Genomic DNA, 14,565 nt, shown 5'->3' on the forward strand with positions numbered 1-14,565 from the left:
AGCTCTGGTGCATAGAGGGATGGAGACTTGACTGTGACCTAGATGACATGAGATGGATTAGCAGCTTGTTTGCTCAGAAAGACAGAAAGGGGGGAGGAACTGTATTTTGCCACCTTGGTCAATCTGGGAGGGAGGGGAGAGATTTTTGTCTGCAATTAGGTACTTCCTATTGATGGGATGTGTGCTGTGATTGCAAGACAGAGTATTGTAAACATTTGGCATTAGAGGGTAGGACTGGAACTAACATTGCCTATAGAAATGCACATTATTTCAGGGGCTCTAATGAGGCCATTAAACAAATCCATTGTGTGTACAACAGTGTATATAATACTGATGGAAGCTCCACTCCACATTTATCTGTCCTTTCCAACCTTGGGGGGAGAGTAGAAATGGCATTGGTGATAAGATTAATGGCAGCAGAAAGCAGCAGATGCATACCTCTCAACCTGGAAACATCAAAAATCTGGACAAGGCCCATGAAAAATAGGTACAAATCTGTATGCTGATTAACATAAAATTTGCATGCATAATTATGTAACCCTGCCAACTCCAATGGAATTGTTGGAAACCAATGTTCAAACACAAGCTGAAGAACAGACAACCAAAATATGACACCAGTCCCCCTGCGGCCATTCTAATGTCCTATTACTTGGCTATTGCATCCCATTTACCATAAACAATAATGTATGCATACTGCTTTACTTCTACAATGATTATTTGGATTTTATTTTTACATTTTATAGCATAATGCACAAATACTAATAGACATCTGATAAAAAAGCAATACTGTCTCACAATGAAAATAGACTTAGCATTAAAACTTTTCTGCCTTTGAAACTCACATTCATTGAAACAGCATTGAAACCCTCACCACATCCAAAAAAATGCATCTGGCCAGTGGTGTTTATAGATTACCTTTGGGCTGTTTTCAAATCATAGGCCCCTTGCACACAAAACAAGAAACATACATGTGTTCTTTGATGCACCTTCCTGACTTTATTAAATTATATTCCTTGTATAATACAGCACACTTAGAGTGCATTTTAAATTTGTTTGAACATTTTCCTGTAGGCAATGAAACAAAATTCATGAACCAATAATGACAAAACTGCCCAATTCAGAACATTTCCATCACAAAAATTCTACTTACACATACACACACACACACACACACACACACACACACACACACACACACACACACACACACACACTATATATATACATATATATATATATATATATATATATATATATATATATATATATATAAAACAGAATGACAGTAGTGTAAGCCATAGGCATCTTGCACAGCTTCTCGCACTTATTTTCAGTTTCAGTTTTTTTGTGTCCCATTCATGTTGTCGAACTTTTACAAGTTTGAACATCATATGGTCAAAACCATATGTTCAAACTTGTAAAACCTTGAACGTTTCAACAGGGATCTCCGTAAGTGAAGCTTTCCCCATTCCTGCAATGTAGTGTGATCTCGGAATTGGTATATTTAAGTAGCAGAGGGTGTGGGGCATGCAGGTGGGCTTGCCCCCTGCTTACAACCTTCAGATAATTTTTTTGTGTGTTTTATTTATTAAATTTTCATACTTTTAAAATTCGAACATATGGTGTCAACCATTTGGTGTTCGAATTTTTAAAAGTTTGATAAAGTGATATAGACCCTTTTTTTTGGGGGGGGACTAAAGGCCAAAAAACAGGGACACATTTTAAACATTGCTTGTATAATTTTGGAAAGTTGCTAGAATAAAATGTTATGATGCCACCATGCATTTCACTGCCAAGTCTTGAACCCAGGACCCTGTGCACTACAGTCAGAGCAACATACCACTATCCAAAATCAGCAGTTTCCTGAAAGAGAGGAAGACTGAAACTTAAATGGCTATCATTTAGTGAATTCAGTTCTCACTTCTCACCATAGCTCTCAACCTCTTAGCACAAAAAACCTGGACAAAGCCCATAATGGGGGAATACAGCCCCCAAATAGGGACAAATCTGAAATACTGATCTTATAAACTTAGAAAATTGGTAGAATAAAATGTTTTGTGTTACCATTTATTTTCTGAAGAATATGAAGTCTGAAATTCAAATACCTGTCATTAGCGAATTCAATGTTTCACTGATTTGCCACAAAAGTCCTGAAAACCACAGATTTTATGAGGAGAAAAACAAAAAATATGAGGCATAAATTCAGAAATGGTGCTGGAAAGTATGCAATAGGAGAGCAAAAGGAATAAACAAATGGAATACATAATACTGTATAATTGTCTCTGTTTATAAATGATTCTACTGCTGATTTTCATTTGTTTATTTTTGTATAGGTACTTAAATGATTTACACTGTCTACAACTGTAGACGCAGTAGTTTGTTCCATCCCCTGAACAACTGTATTTACTTTTAGTTTCAGGAAGACTGGACAGGAATATCATGTTGCCTATTGCGCTACCCTTAGAAAAAGTTACCCTTAGATATGTATGGGTATATTTTTTAATGTCAGAATAGTATGTTAAATACAGTAGGCTGGTTTCAACAAAGTTATTTTAAAGTTTCTTCATTGGGTGGTATATGTAAGAATGAATGTCATAGTTTTCCTATTGCTGCTCTTATTTTCTATTTTCCCTCTCCAAATGAAATGCAATTAATGCATCCCTAACTTTGATAAAAATGATAAATACTTGACATAAAATGTTTAAAAAAAAAAAAAAAAAAAAAAAGACGTTAACTGTGCATGCTCCAGGACATAACTCTGGAGCATATAAAAAACCACCCCACATACCATCCCAGGCTACTTATACATTCCAACTTTGAGACTGTATAATACCACAGAGAGGACATGTGTCAACAAAATAGTAGTTGACTAATTCTAGAGTTGACCTAAACAACGCCTAATATATATGTGTAATTTGGCCTATAAGAAAGCCATGATTTCATCTTTGCGATTTAAGAATGTATATTTCACTTTGTCAGTCAAATTCCATCTTCCTGGAAAACTTGTGTTTTACTCACAGAAATTCACAATAACAAATTGCACTGCTAACTGTCTACTGATGGACACTGTTCATCTACAGTTAGATTTTTCAAAGTATGTTTTATGTGAATATTCATGACTATATTTTGTCAGATCCCGTAACACCAGATCAAAATCCAAAAAAAAAATAATTGTCTCCTTGTCAGACTCTGTGGCAACATGAATTCTTCCATTCCCTTTCATTGATTTCCGTAATAAAAATAATTGTGTCATGCATGCTGAACTGGTCACTGACAAAACAAAATGATATTTTAAACATGTTTTGTATGTGCCACTGTAAATTATTACATCTTTAGATTTCCCTTTGTACAGATTTACATATGATAGACTACACACTTCCATTGTAATGCCTTTGATTTGTTTGCAGTCATAGTTTGAAAAACACTAAAATAAACTACGTACAAACAGAAGTCACCGTGATTAATAGATTTATTATATTTTGAAAGTACCTTAATGCCTTCATAGATCTGTGTTAAAGAATGTATTACTCACATCAGCTGTGCTCCTTAAAATGATTTCACCATTTTATTTCTTGCTGCTTATTATATAATTTGCTGTATTGCAATATAGATTCTAGTTTTTTTTTTGACTGGTGATAATAGAACCCTATGGAATGTAAAACTCACTCATACTAATGTAGACCATGTGGCAGATAATGATTGTATAAGAAATATGGCAACTTCAAATGATCTCTATTTAATATTACAACCTGCTCTTCCATGGTCATTCCTCATAATTCCACTGTCAATAATCTCTGTTAATTATTTTTAGCTTTTTTCTAAAGTTTTTCATACACATATATAATATTAGCTATTATGCAGCTGTTCTAAAATGTTTTTGCATTACTTATACCATCTTTATCTGCCCTTTTAGAACAGTGTTATTAAGTTCTGTATGGCTTGCAATCTCTTCTTTATTTAAATTGTGACTTTATTTAAATTTGTTTTACAACAACATTTTAATATTGCAACTATAATTTTATAGTAAATGTTTATTTTTATATAGAGATGGTGATAATTATTGATGTAAAAAGAGTACATGAAGATTACAGAAGCAAAAAATAAATGAATGAATGAATAAATAAATAAATGTGTGTTCCAGTATCAGTCTGAATATCACGTTCATTTATTGATGAGAGTTGACCATTTTCCCCAAAGGGGATAAGAAATGTGTCATTATCCCCTTTGGGGAAAATGGTGTCCCCACTATAACAATGTACTAAGCATATGTGATCAGTTGTATGGGACATGGGCACCCAGCTTGATAGCAACTTGACGTTTGACCACCATGTTGCCTCAGTTGTAGGGAAGGCTTTCTACATGGACCGTCTCATAAATAAGAGCATTTCATCCAGGAACAAGGAGGTCATAACATCCCTGTACTACTCCATTATCAGACCCATTAATGAGTACAATGCCCCTTCAGCATGTACCTTGTCAAGCACATGCAGCAGCTGGAGAGACCACAGAGGTTCCTGACCAGGAAAATCCAGGGTCTCAAACACCCTATACGGATAGGCTAAAAGCCCTGTCCGCCTACTCAGTCTCATACAGGCTGCTCAGAGGTGACCTGTGTCTGGCATACAAGGCTGTCTCAGACTCAGTCTTGATGGAGTTACTGCATATATGTAAGTCAAACTCCATTCACACAACCCACATGCAAGGTCTCAACCTGGTCTGTGACATAAATAGAACATATTGGCAGGATAGATTTGTATCCCAATGACAATGCCATCTGTGGAATAGACTCTCTCTCCATGTCAAGCAAAGTACCTCACTAGCCCTCTTTAAGAGGAACATGGATGACTGGATGGGAAACAGAAAATATACCCCTGGGATCCCACCTATGTCTCTGCTGGACAGGGAAAATAGGTGCTGACTTTGTGGGAACATGGGTAAAATTATTGGCTAGGCTTATAAGGGCCTCCAGGCCAATAGCCTAGTATCATCCTGTGAACCTATGAACCTATAATGAAACATGAGCCAAGTCTCCTATAAACAATTAAATATGTCTGATATACTTTTCATCACTTTCATACCAAAGAGAGCTGACCATTGTATTCATCCATAAAAACATAGAACTCCCACTAATACTGTGGAGATAGGCAAGTATACATGAAATATTAAACACATCTATGTCTTTCTTGCTTTGTGTAAAACAGTTTTTATATATATTTTTTTCTTTTGATAATTTCTTCTTTTTTTCTTTTTGGGGCCTTCATGTTAATTTTGTGTTTTCCTTAACCTTTTTCACAGGAAAGTCTATTTTTTGTAGACAATGAACTTCTATTCCATCATGTGATTTAGGGGCAGATCAAATTTAACTTCCATTTTCTCTCCTCTGTCTTATATGAACATTTTAATAGTAGACTCGTTACTTAAATCTCCTATAAAATTTACTTGTTTTCCTTTAATAATGACCATTCTCTGTGGATCATTTTTCACATCTAGTACCTTTAGTGTTTCTTTAAATATCAACTTTGTTTTTTTATAGGCTCATACTAAACTGTTGATCATGTAGGTCATTTATAGCCTTGTCTCACAGTCCCAATTTGTCACAGCTCTATGACTTGAAGTAGCTACTTCCTAATTTCTTCCATTCTCAATGAAGGTTTGCAAGATCAGACCAGGAATAGAAATTACTGCTACTTATTAATTTGCCCAAGTTGCATTTGAAGATGTTGAGGGAGCAACTTTGCTTTAGATTTAAGAGTAGTCTTTTCCATAGAAGTGGGATTCTTTGATTTAGAATATCTGTCTCACCATCATGTTCTGTGTATGCTGCACTTGAAGTTTAATGCCTTTAGCCATGTGTTTAAGGTGTTTGTTTTGCAAATGTGTAGGCAGTTGCTTAGGACTGGATCCTTAGAGGCTTTATAGGCTAAACAAAGATCTCCCATAAAAGTTTGTAAGGAAGAGGGAAGAGAGAAAATGCATGACTGTTGTCTGTGTAACAATGGAAGGCATGTACTTGATTGTATTTGTTAGAATACGGTGTGAGCTTTCAAGATGTCATATATTCAGACAAATACATGCCACAGGGATCCTGTACTTTTTTATGGGTGTGACAAGGAGGAGTAAAGAGGGCTATTAACTTCCCTTGAGCGAGGATATTTTTCCCATGGTAAGCAGTTTCCAAATATTGATACATGATAGTTTAGGGATAATTGCCAATAAGTAATTATTTTACCTTGTAAATTTCATCCATTTAGCCACTCACATGAATAAGCACCATTGCATACTTTTCCACTACCATTTTAATCAACTGCCTCAATCACTTAATTAGTACATCTTATTTCAGATAATGTGATAAGATTACATATTCACTTGTTAGAAATTTGGAAACTCAAGAGTAAAAATGTTTTTTGTTTTGTATTTTTTGTCATCATGAGGTGTTAACTGTTCTTTTTTTTTGTCCTATTTGTAAATAAAGCATTCAAATGTGCAATAAAGCAGTTCAAACTAATGTATGCATTCAAACATACACAATTGTTAGTACAAAAACACCTTGTTCTGATGTTGACCAAAACGATACTGATAATAGTGCTCAGTATTCCTGCTATATATTACACTGACATTGTCTTTCCAATTCTTTCCAGTATTTCTGGGACTGCCCATCACAGGTTTATATGATATTGTGTTAAAATACAGGTGGAAACCTGAGAAGAACACAAATGCATGGCAGTAGTAGTAATCAGAGCCTTGTAATGTCAGCTAGAGACCACAGATTGAAAAGAAGGGCATTTGGAGGTAATTTTACAATGTTCATGGAGACTGTATCTGCTAAGATCAAGAATCCTGATCATTGTCCTTGTGGTGTTCTTGTCTTTGGTGATTTCATGGTCATGAAAACAATCAGGCCCTTATCCACTCAGTAGAGAAAATGTCACTCTGTTCTGTCTTAGTGGATCTAAAGTGTGTAACATAGTTTCTGCTTTAAACAGAATAGGTATTGGCATTGGCATCAACCTCCTTTTTCACCTTTTATTTTTGGGGTCAAAGCAACAGAGACTATCTCCTAGAGTCGATGTTCACACTACTGGGTGGCTAGCTGTTATGGATAAAATGTTAACTAATCTCAATAGTTTTGCTTGTGGCAGTGAATGACTCCAGTGCAACTCCTTTATATCACATGTTCCTGTGGGTTGAAGATATTTGTTCCTTCTATAAGATAGAAAAAGAAGATTTATATTTAAATGAAATCTTGTGTTCTCAGACCTTCATTAAGTATTAGTTTTCAGGAGCTGTTTCATTTAATAAATGGCATAGAGAGGGGGAATTGCAAGATGGTGGCAGTAAACTGAACTCTGGGCTGAGAACCATTAAAATAGAAAAAAAACTGCAAACTGTTATAATTTGTAAACTAGAATCAGTAATTGTTATCCAGAAAATTACCCAAGAAGGGAACGGGTCTATATTACAAGATCGAAACTTTAAGTACTCGAATACCTAAAGCTTAATCTGTAAATGTCAAAAGTTGAAAACCACGAATGGCCACTTCTGCAAAAGCTGTTATGTGGAGTTTGCCCGTCTCTGCAATGTAGAGCAATCTTGGAGTTTGTATATTTAGTTAGGGGTGGTATGGGGGGCAAAGCCCCCCCCCCACTTTATTTGGGTTTCCCTGTGTGGAAATGGCTGTTTGTAGTTTTTAGGTTTCAACATTTAGAGATTGAGCTTTAGGTATTCAAGTACCTGACGTTTCGATCTTATAATATACACCCAAGGGAACAGTGAAGTAAAATGGAAAACCACTATGAAAACATAGAAGGGGACAGAAAGCAGTACAGAAATGAAGTTGGAAAAGGAGATAGTAATGGCAGCTGGAGGAAAAAATTCCTCAGTCACCCTAGAGGGAAAGATTGATCAAATGTACTCTGTGATTTTCAAGATACATTGCTGCTTGCTGGAATACATAGAAATGAATAACAAAAAGCTACAAGAAATAGATGTTTTAAACAGGAATTTAGAGGAAATGACTGATATGCAAGTTGCTGAAAATGAGATGAAAGAAAAAATATGGAAAAGCAACTACAGATAGCACATAAACTAGCTAAACTTGAGGCAAGATCAGGCAGAACCAACTCAACTTTTACAGCAGTACTAGAACAAATAAAGTAGAAGGACTGGACATACTTTGAGAAAAATACTTCACCGAATGGACCAGACATTCTGTTGCTAATACTAAACTCTAAGGATCACATGATAAATATTCTCAAACTGACTGAGAAAGTGGCCATGACTTAAATTGATTAAAATGCAATCATACAGGCTGAAAGAGAAAATCATTTCTGTTTTGTGAAAGAAAGGGACAACCTTAAAGGATAGAGACACAAGAGTTTCTGCTTATGATTTTCTTCCTTCCATAATACTCAGCAGAGAAATGAAAATTCAAGCTATTGTATTCTGCATTATGCCGAGTCTCTTAACCCTTGGATTAAAAGCCTACAAAGATTTGTGACAGACTCAAGATGAACTAATAAAAATGAAAGAAGAACTGGAAACAGGAAAGGGAATGAAGGAGCAGGGTACCATCCAAAAAATGTCGAAAACAAACTAAGGACATCTTAGTGGAGAGAGGTTTCATATAAAGCCCTTTTCTGTTTTCCAAAATAAAATGGATAAAATAAAGAAGATGAAACAGTGAGAGATTCCATAAAAATAAATAAAACAAAAATGTGAGTGTTAAATAAAGACAATCCTTATAACTGGATATAACTTCATATGGACAAGTATGCTCAAATGCTAGTTGCATTCTGACTAATACTTTGAAACCTTTAAATACAATAAGTGCCAGAGAGAAAACTGTTAGTTTATATTTTACTTTTTTTTATTAATCAAACACATTTCAAATTTTCTTAGAAATGGAAGTTCATCTATAACTTGAGGGGGGTGTATTGCATGCTGTCTGGTGAAAGTGTCATTTGTTTTTGATTTGAAAACTGTTATTTTGCTTCCAGTAAAGCTTTTATGATAGTGAGGGAAGGAAGGGGAAAAAGAAATAGATGATGTATCAATTAATTGATATAATTTGTAAACACGTGGACAATAATGTATAAAGTTAACTCAGGCAATGTGTGCACCAGGTACAGGAATGAATAGAATTTTAGAGACCTGTATGCTGACTGAAAGAAGGTAAGTAGCACTGTTTAGGTGTGCAAGCAAATGCTGAAAATTTAGAAGTAAGATATTTATAGCCAAGAGAAAGAAATGGGTTACAGAAAGATTCTAAAAAAATACACTGGAAACATTAAGTGAAAACAGTAGTTTAATGCATACATGGGTTCCTATCAGATGATCGAGTTTTCACAAACTTGAAAGTCACCTGGTCGAGTCCATATGATCGTATTTTTGAAAGTACAAAGCGTTTGAATGGAGATCATGTTACAGTGAGGATCGCAAAATTTACCCTTTATCCCACTGTAGTGCGATCTCTGAATTGGTATATGTAATTTGCAGGGAGTGCAGGGGGGCTTGCCCCTCTGTAAAAATGTAAGAAAAGGCAGATTTTTGTGTTTTTTTTTGAAGTTTCAGTTTCCAGAAACTCTATCATATGGTCTCGACATATGAATTTCACGTTTCTGTAAACTCTATCTTCTGACATAGACCCATATAAATATATATATATATATATATATATATATATATAGAGAGAGAGAGAGAGAGAGAGAGAGAGAGAGAGACATGTTTGATATAACTAAAATGTATGTTGCACACTGAAAAGATATTTTAAAATCATTTGATATTTCATGTTGTTTGGGTAATGTTTTTTTTTTCTAGCTACAGGCTAGGAGAATTTTGCTCTGCAGACCAAACTATTTGAAAAGGTATTATAAGGGGTGTAGCTCCTTTTCCTCAATAAGTAAAAGTTTTGACTCTGAAAATAACTACAACATTTGAGATATCAATGAAGTTAAAGGAAAATGTATGTCAGTGGGAGAAATGAATAAAAGTTTAAAGTGACAAATATATTAAATGAAAAAATATAGCAATGTATGGCTTCCATGTAGTACAAAACAGAACAGCTTCAGAAGTCAGATATTTAATTGTTAGCCGCAGATTACTGTTTTACAGCATGTGTTTGTAGGCCAGATGAGTGAATCTGTGTTTAAGTGTAATAAGAAAATGGTAGAAGAAACTTGCACTTCTGCTCATAAAGAGGTTTAGCTCTATTGCCTTGAGAAAATATATGCATATAGTTAATATGTTGTTTATTTTTTGGTAGGGAGAGAATTATGTGTTGTTCACTTGAGACAATATTGCACAAAAACAAAGTGACACAAAATTAATAGAATTTGAAGGATCACTTACAATATATATATATATATATATATATATATATATATATATATATATATATAATTTATAGATCTAGGACATTTGCTCAAATGAACAAATGTCCGAATCCTTTAACGAAAGCGCTTTTATCGAAAAAGAGCTTTCGTTAAAGTGTGTTAAAAAAAACCCACTACATTAACATTTTAGCAGGCGGCTTCGCACCCCTGCACCCCCCACACCCCCCTACTTTAATATTCTCCCTCCGAGACCACACTACAGTGGGGAAAAGGGAAATTTCCCGTACCTGCACCATAGTACAGCCTTGGCAACAGGCATACTTACGCGAAAGTGCTTCTTCGGTGAAAAGCACTTTCGCGTAAGTATACCCAGCTGTTTGGGTTTCGGTCATTTGCTCATTCGCGTAAACGTCCAGAACCCATATATATATATATATATATATATATATATATATATATATATATATATATATATATATATATATATATATATATATATGTAGCATTTATTGTATTTCTATATTGATTTGGGGTGTATTGCCATTGTAGCATGCTTTTAATGATGTTTTTTGTCAATATTTTATGTTTATCAGTAGACTATATTGCAGTAGTTGAGCTTGAGCTTTGATAAGTCCTTTATCTTCCTCAGGCTCTGATATGAATAGTATGCATTGGATGTTTTGTTTCCTGAATGACCAGTGATAGTTGTTATAATTCCACATTTTAGAAATTGTATTTGGTTTGTTTTACTTCACATTATAAACTCAAACATCAGGCCAACTGTGCACTAAGTAATTAAAACATATTCCAATTGGCATCTTTCGTTTCAGTACTTCTGCAGAATTAACTGGGTTAGATTGTTTCATTTAGACTCATGAAGTACTTTGCTAACTAGGGTATGGGATTGTATTTGTTGTTTTAGTTTGTTAAGTGAATGTTTGAACTAATAAACTACCAATTTATGAGGATGACTTCTAAGCCCGCACTGTCATTATTGGATTATGGTTCTATAAATAACCAGTGCTGAATAACCTGATGTGATGTTTACCTTAGGCAGTGATTGGACTTGTCTATCTTCATTTAACCAATAGCGGTTTAATATGTAAATCAAGTTTTAAGAAAAGGAGGCGATTTTTATTGGCCTATGCTATTTAGTTTAGCCAATACATTTTTTCCATCAACTGCACCTAATTTGTATCTTTATTTCGATTGGCCTTCTGTGTATTTAAATAATTTTAGGGTTATGTTTTTAGTAGAGCTGAGGAAGAGTTTTTACTTAAAAGTGCTTATCTTTGTTTATTTTTGTGTCGTCTTACTGTTTTTATTAAAGTGTGTACTTTGGAACGTGATTGTCGGCCTGTGAATTTTTGTAAATAGCAGTATATAAATAACACTGAATATCTGTAAAGATTTGCAACTTGCAGTGCAAATATGAAAGAATAATTTTTTTCAAGACAATCAAAAGTTTCACCTGATGTCTTGCCACAAGTACATGTGATAATATTGTTTATTTTAATAATTACTAACAAACAGCTAACAGTATCTCTGGTATAATTGTGATATAAATGGTCAGTGACAATGACTTTTCTTCTCTTCCACCTAGGCATTTTACACTATACGCCTCAATAACATATAAGGCTTTCAGCTTTGAAAATATAATCATAAATATGAAAATACAAATAAGTGAGGAATGAATTGATTAATTTCTCTGAATATCCTGGGCTAACAGTTAGTATCATTTTGTTAATAACTCTTTGCACTTTCTAATATTGTCTATTATTAACTGATAAGTCACTTTAACAAGCAAGGTTCAAAAAAATTTAGGATGCCATAAGGAGCTGTGGGTGTGAACTGGAAGTATGCAAAAATGGTATTATATATTGAGTGAGTTAAATCCTTCATCAGTAGGCCTCTGATGTTCTTAGTTACATGAACATTGTGAATTTATGATTGTAGACCATTTCTGTCAGCAACTGACTCAATGTTGCATGAAGATATGACATCAGTTTGATAAGCTTCACTTCTTGCAACTCCAGTCTGTCTAATAACTTGGTCAATACTTTTGTCATATTCCTGCTTTGAAGGAGCCCAGACCAGAACATCATCATGTTAAAGCCTTCTTCATGTTTGTTACTGTATATTCCAAAAAGTTAGCATTAAAAATGTTTATCTACCTAGAGGCTTACTGAGTGTACAGTGTTTGGAATTGATGCATATGGTTAGCATCGACCAGTGAATAAAAATCTGGCATTATGAATAATAGCAACCACTTTTATTGTGGTCCGTAGAGTATAATGTTGCCTTATGATCCTGTTATTGAGGTTTTGAGGATCAGTACAAATTCTAACAATATGATTTAATAGCAGTCACCATACTACTGATCCATTCTGTGGGTTATGTCTGCCTGTTACTTCTAGTGACTCCATATACTTCAGTTCTTGCTAATGTTTAGGTTTAAGCAAGTAGGTACGCTGCAAGTACAATGAATCACATGAACTGCTTGCGGTATCAGCTTTTATGATATTCTGACTGCAAGAACTCCAAGCCTTCTAGAAAATCAGCATAGCTTTTAAGAATATTGCTTCCATTATTTGCCATTGACCCCAGTATTCAGTAATGTATGCTTCTCTACTTGTAATAAAGTACTACTGCAGTGGTGGTGCTGCGGTAGTGTTGTCGTCTCACAGTAAGATGTTGTCCTGTTCGATTCTCAGCTAGAGCGTCTTCTGTGTGGAGACATGCGTGAATGGGTGTACCTTCATTGAGGAAGGTTGCACATCAGGGCCGGTAACCTGGCACGTAAAAATCTACTGCCAATCATTAGTGGACCGGAGTTCCGCTGTGGCGACCCCTAACCGGGAAAAGCCGAAAGACACAATAACAACAACTTGTATTAAAGTACTACTTACGAGACCTGTTTTGCTGCATTCTTTAATTTCAGTGGGTTGTTTGGCAGTGGAATTATGCGCACACACTGCTTTCTTTGAGTTGTCCCCTCTGCTTATAGTTTTGTACTGTCCTTGAACTGAGTTTGCCTTTTGGCAGGCCTGCTTCTTCAAATGTTCTGCCTTCCCTCTCATGCTTTCTCAGAGGACTGCAGCACATCCAGATTGTACATATTTCCAATACTGCTGTATACCGCACCTGCACATTTTGAGCACTATTTCTATCTTTTCATTCAGGCTTGTGAAAAGTCCTTCATATTTTACAGACAGAGGATCATTTTTTTATGAATTATCTTTATAATACACAAAGTCATAGAAGCACCTCTGCTGAATACATTTGGTTTCTTCAGTTGTGCCTTCAAAGCAAAATTCTTAAAAAATAAATAGCCTGTATACCTTATCTTGTACACAAAACTGAAGTAGATGCTTCCCAGTGATTTTAGCTTGTGCCCAGAAAGAGAGAGGGAGAGAGAGAACATAATATACAGGTTTACTAGGCTTGCAGTTAAACACAGTGTTTTGTATATCCACTAAGACACTAGCGTTCTTTTTCTGTACCATTGTCTTGTTAAACATGAGTGCTTTGCCATTTATCCATAGCTTTTCAACTTAAATATAATTTTAGTCCTCAGTCAGAGACTTAATACCATTCCCACAATCATTCTGTCCATTTCTGAACATATTACCTTTTATATTTACCTGGAACTGCATTCATTGACTTCAGCTGTACTCAGATGCATTCCAGGCTTTGACTACTAATTTGCTTCTGCAACATTAATTATTTGCAGTTGCTGTTTTTCCCATTTCAGATACCTTCTGAGAAAATAATCCGTATCCCCACGCAATCTGTAGATTTGAATTTCAGCACTATAATGTGCTCTTTCACGCTTGTTTAAAACAACTACAAATGGTGTCGTTTCTGCTTGTTTATTTGCTACCAGGTACCATTTAGTTGCCTGAATGTTTGTTTTTAATTTTGTTTCAGTAGTTTCTATGTTTAATTTGAACATTATTTTCAGACATAGTCTCAGTTTGGCACAACTCCGCCTCCTTTGTTTTGCTTTTAGGTTGCACATTCAACATTTTACTTATATGATATACAGTTATGGCATTTTTCAGTGGTAAATGAACTTGAGTTCACTCATTAAAGATGACTTCTGATATCATGGACTACTCTGTTTGTCATCAGTGATTTGGGGAATTCATCATGTTCACAGTTCTGTGCTCTGTGTTTCATTTCGGTAAGATGTGTTAGTAGTCTGTTAGACCATCTGGCTTCTTGTGAAAAT

This window comes from Protopterus annectens, chromosome 9.part0 (genome assembly GCF_019279795.1).
Source record: "Protopterus annectens isolate FY-2018-M chromosome 9.part0, PAN1.0, whole genome shotgun sequence".
NCBI lineage: Eukaryota > Metazoa > Chordata > Ceratodontiformes > Protopteridae > Protopterus > Protopterus annectens.